Here is a 5,623-nt window from a genome sequence, read left to right as displayed (position 1 = left end):
CACACAGGGCACCTAGCAATGAATCATCCCCTGAGGTTCCTGTTTGCCTCCCCTGGCTGGAGAGATCAGGGTATCGAAGGTTCTGACTTGGGTACCTCCATACCAGAGCCTAAATGAACATAGAAAGGCTGAATTCAGGCCATACCCTGCTTTGGGGGGGAGAACTGGGGACCAAGAGGTGGCGTGACCACAAGAGGACAATGTCCAACAAAGCTTCACCTGGACTGCTGAGCTCCATCAAAATGAACCACAGCTGTTGAAGAGGTGGTGAGGACTGGATCCTCTGTCACACCAAACTCCATATGGGTTTGAGACTGGGCCCCTCAGCACAGCAAGTGGAAATGCTTGCAGCTCCATGAATATAAGACCGAACTGTGGTGGCATTGGAAGAGGAACATGGGCTGTGCTTTGACAGCAGCTTTTGCTGGCAGGCCAGGGAGGCAGCTCTCAAAGCATGGCAGCATGAATTGCCATCACTCCTGTGTTCTCACCCTTCTCACTTTCACCAAGAGTGGGTACTCACTTGTCAGGGGCTGCTCACGCAGCAGGAATTGCCACAGAGAGGAGGAATTTCTCTGTAATACTTGGATCCTGGCCGTGCAAGATTTGTACTTTCCCTTAGAGCAAGAAGCAAAGGTCCAAATTAACTTCCTGAATAATACTCTTTTTAATTCTTAAAACCCCCTAGGTGTACAATTTTATTGTAGATCCAACATCTTTTTCAACAGAGTCTGAATAATTTCATGACAAATATGAGAAATGACAGGATGACATCATACATTTGTACTTAAAGATTTAATTTGTTTTATTTTATTTCTACAACTGTAAAAATGTTTTGACCCTGTTTTATTGGAAAGAAAATAAACTTTTAGTTTATTATGAGGTTTCAACCAAAACAGTTTTTCACAGCAGTAGGCATAAACTCTGGGAAATAACATGAAGGCTAAAAATGTTCAGGGACTATTAAATGTAATGGAAAAAAAACCATCTATCACTTAACTGAATTTTTGCTGCTAAGGCAGTTTAATGTTTGCTATTGTCAGGTACTAACATTTATTATAGTAACCTTTATAAAGTCAATTTAATTATCTTTATCTTTTTACAAATAATAAATTTAGTTGTCCTACAATGAAAATCAATTGTCAACATAAGCTATGGTTAACATCTAATAAAACAGCCCTCTGTAAATCCATGATTAATAAGATTGGCTTCTGTATTAACTAACAGACATCATAAAATTTTCTTCCTTGCAATAATTTGTATATTCAAGGTTCATCCTGCTGGACTGAGTTTCCTAAAATAAACTGTTAGAGTGAATGAACAAAATTTTGGCACCTATCATTATTATATTATAACCATTTAAATATATATCTGTAGCTGAATGGTTTCCAAATTCATGTCATATTTTAATTAAGTCAGAGAAGATGGTGGCTATAGCAAATGATAAGTGATTCACTTCTTTGTTTCCTTTACCTTCTGAACATAATGATAATGTGGCTTAGGTTTTAGCTTGAGCGTTAGAGGAAGCTAATTGAAATGTGAAAAGCCAATTTCCCAAAACAATCTTTACATATGACAGGGATTACTTAAGCTCTTCCGTGTCACCAAAAATACCCCAAACCAACAACAGAACAAAACAATCCACCCCCCCCAAACCAACCAACCAGCAAAAAAAAACCAAAAAAAACCCCAGCCACCAAACTCAAAATCCCTCCAACACCCAAAAAGCACCCTATTTGGAATTTACTCCCTTAGAAACATGTTCACAAATGTCTACTTCCAAAGTGGGAGCAGGTGCTCAGATTCAGCATGAAGTTCTGTACCATAAGCCAGAGGGTATCTCTGCCCTCCCTGTGATACACCCTTTGCCTAAGGACTGGTGGGATACAGTGGCCACTGCAGGCAGTGCTAAGATTCAGTTCAATTAGGGTCTAGTTTTTAAGAGCAGAACAATAACTTCACACCAATCCTGAAAGATCCCAAAGTCATTTTACAAAGTAGGATAAGTAGATATGCTTGAAGCATCTGTAAAAGAGCATACAGAACTAGGCATGAAAACTACTTTCCCCTTGCCCAGAAAAACCCTTCCAAATGCCATGGAATCTTTTGGCCATAGAGACCTAACTGGGCCATGATAGTATTGTGGGGTTTTAGGCCTCATTTTCACTCTCAGTGTGTACTTTGGAAAACAGAGATTCTGATCCTTCATCTTACTACTTTACTGTAAGTCAAGTAATTGCAGCAGAATTAGCAAGACTGGACTTGTACAGTGGGAAATCCGTCCTTGGAGAAGCACCAGTCATTATTATTACTTGAACAGAGGAAGAGAAGTATCTCACCGTGTATTTAATCAGTTTTAAAAATGCTTTAAAATGCATATATTAGCATATATTAGTTAGCATTAGCATATATTAGTTCCTAGTTGTCATAGTTTTCTTCCCAAAGCTTCCATGTTAATTAGGGGAAAAAAATCTTTAACATCTTTATTGCCATGAAAATTCTTTATCACATAAAAAAGTAGCCTTAGTGCTCTGGACATTCTCAGAATAAAATGTTATATATATATTTATATATGTTGACAAGAACTAAGAAGCTCTGAAAAAAAATCGAGTGTACTTTTATGTGATATTTCTGTTCATTTCATTCCTTTATTTGATCATTTTTAATAAAGGAAATGCACTTATCAAGCTCAAAGTTTTGGTCATTTTGCTTCACGCTCTGAAGTATAATGATTACATTATAAACAGACCAGGAGTGACAAAAGCATTTCAAGTATAACTAAGGAATTTATATTTATATAGGTTTAATATTTTGGAAAAAAAGAAAGCAATCCAGTTGACTTCATTATTTTACAAAATTTAACTTCATGCCACCTGGAACCTGACAATCGTCTCATAAAGCTGTAGAAAGCTGAAAAAATTGTACCATTTTCAGACCTAATATAAAAGAGACAGCTTATTTCTAACCTCTTCCCTGATGAGAGACTGCTAGACCGAGCATTTGCTCCTTTTTATCTGTCTGAAGAGCACTTGTGTAGCTCTCTAACCATGCCCTCCTATTGGTAGCTAGCCCCTTTTCTAGGGAGCCAAAGAGTATATTAGAAGTATAGAAATATAACAGAAACATAGAAAGGTAAACATTCACTTCACTGCATTCGCTGTGCTCCTACTTTTAACGATTTCAAGACTGAGCACAGCAATGCTGCTTGGATTGAGCTTGTGCTCACCCTCCAAGGACAGCCTGCTTTGCTAGGTGGTCTGCATCTCACCTGTAGAACCCTGTCACTTAAAGCCTATGAATGCAAAGCATAGCATGATTTATTGGTGTTTCACTTTATAAAGTAACTGCATGGGTGGGCATGCAGTTTATAGAGCATTGCCATCTACCATAAAAAGTAGTTTGTAACAGGGAACGAAAAAAATTAGTAGTCAAATGGTTGTAAACACTTGTTCAAAATGCATAAATTAAAAAATACATAGTTAGTGAAAATACTTAATTTTCCTGTTTTTAATGCTCTCAAACATTAGAAGTTTCTTTTTTCCCCTTAAATCTCTTTTTTATGAAAAAGGAATGTTAACTTTATTTTTCCAGTTCTTCCTGGATTAATTTTTCTTTTATCACTCTAAAGAGTTAAAGGCTTCCTCTTGTTTCCTCTACACTTTTAACAGCTAATTGCAATGCTGACACCTAACAGAAAAAAGAAAAGCAGTCTAGCAACTCTGCACCTTCTCCTCACTCCTCTCTAGCCCCATGCAATTGTTTGATACTCAAAATAAAGGCAGTCATCAATAGCAGCCAGTCAGCTTAGTCTTCTTTTCTCTCTTCAAATAAACATTGCATCCCCCAACAAGTCTGATGCAGCAAGTGCTGCAGCTCCCTGATTTCCAGGCGGAAGCAGGAAGTTTCCTTTCCTTGCTTTCCTCCTGGCTGCTCATTTTTCACTTGAAAAGGAAGCTGGGCTGACTCTCAACTGTCTGTGCTTCTTGTGGCCCTATTATTGTTGTCTGCATTTCACCCTTCACATGCATTTAAACTTATTTTTCCTTACTTCACTTCCCCACATTGTATCTAAATTTGTTGTTAAATCAAGAGCTGTCTCACTTAATCGTGAATCTAGAATCCAAACAGTACTCATGAGATTAATTAGAACATGGCCACACACTACAGCCCCAGTCACTACAACGCTCCCTCATGCTCAGCTGGCTTGAGTCCGTGTGGGTGTGACCTGGCTAATTATTCTCTGGAAATGGCTTTGTACCCTTCTTGTACAGGATAAAATCAAAACACCAATAAGGTAGTCTGGACAGTGCCATTTCTTCTCTCTGGGTTAGATATGTGATTACAAGGAGTGCACAAGAAACAACTGTTGCTTTGTTTTTCTTTCCCTTCTTTTCTCCTTGTCATACATCATACGTGTAATACCCCAAAACAAATTAGTGCTGCTTTCTGCTTTGGGCAATGCCCACATGGTAGGAAACAGAGAGCAGGCCAGGACAAGAAATTGGTTAACCAAGAGGGTCTAGCAGCCCTGAAGTAATGCAGACATGCACTAGATCATCTTTTATACAAATGTAACTCCACGTAAAGTAACCCCCTACTTAAGCTTGAGTATAGAATTCTCCATATGGAAACATAAATTCAGTATTAGATTGTGAAACTTTTTTTGACAGATACTTGAGGAAAAGCTTGGCAAAACCCGTATTTCCCAGTCCTGTTTAGCAGTCAGTACCTGAGCTCAGACCAACCTTTTGTGTTAGGGCCACCTAGTGGGAGAGGAGGCACAGACAGGGAGGCCAGGACATGTTCTGCATCTGGATTTTTCATCCTATTCAGCTTTGGTGTGGCATCCAGATGCCTGGGCCAACAGAACAATGACCAGCAGATCACTGCCAGCATTGCAAACAAAGGATGACACGAGTTTGAGGGCTACTTTAGAGAAAGCGTGAAGCAGCCCCTGAAATTTGTACAGCTGCTAAGGAAAGCAGGCTGTCCCCATGCAGCAGGAACCAAACAGTCAAGGCAGAGAGTTTCAAAGAGGATAAAGACAGGGAACACAAAATATGGCATGATTTTGTGGATGCAAGCCTGCTGTTACTGGGTATTCCAGTTTGTTTGCTCATACTAATCCAGTCAACTCCACAGGGAAAATGTAGTAGGGTGAAGGGCTTGTGCAAGCCTCTCCCACTTGGCTTAGGCTATTCAATACAGCTGTGGGATCAACCTTTAGGGCTGATTTTTAGTTAATAAAGGATTTCTTGAACCATTGTGGAAGATTATGTTAATATCTAGTCAGAGTTAACAGGCATATAGTGCATGAAAATGGAACCTAGAGGCTGGAGAATTAAGCCCATTAAGTTTTAGGTGCCAGAATTTGCACCTGCAAGTTAAGAGGAAGAACAGTGGGGTTCAAACAAACAAAAAGCCTTTACACACAGCAGTAAGACTTCACAAAATGAAGAGGCACTGAAATAAAGCAATTGTCTTTTGTGAAACAAGGGAGAGAACCATCCTCTTCTGACAGCACAAGACTGATGACATAGCAGATCATGTTTTAGCTAAATTAGACCTCACACCATAAGAAAATTAGGTAAATTTTTACTCTGAGAGAGGTGCTTGTACACTT

Source organism: Vidua macroura, chromosome 8, assembly GCF_024509145.1.
Source record: "Vidua macroura isolate BioBank_ID:100142 chromosome 8, ASM2450914v1, whole genome shotgun sequence".
NCBI lineage: Eukaryota > Metazoa > Chordata > Aves > Passeriformes > Viduidae > Vidua > Vidua macroura.
This window is presented reverse-complemented; position numbering follows the sequence as displayed.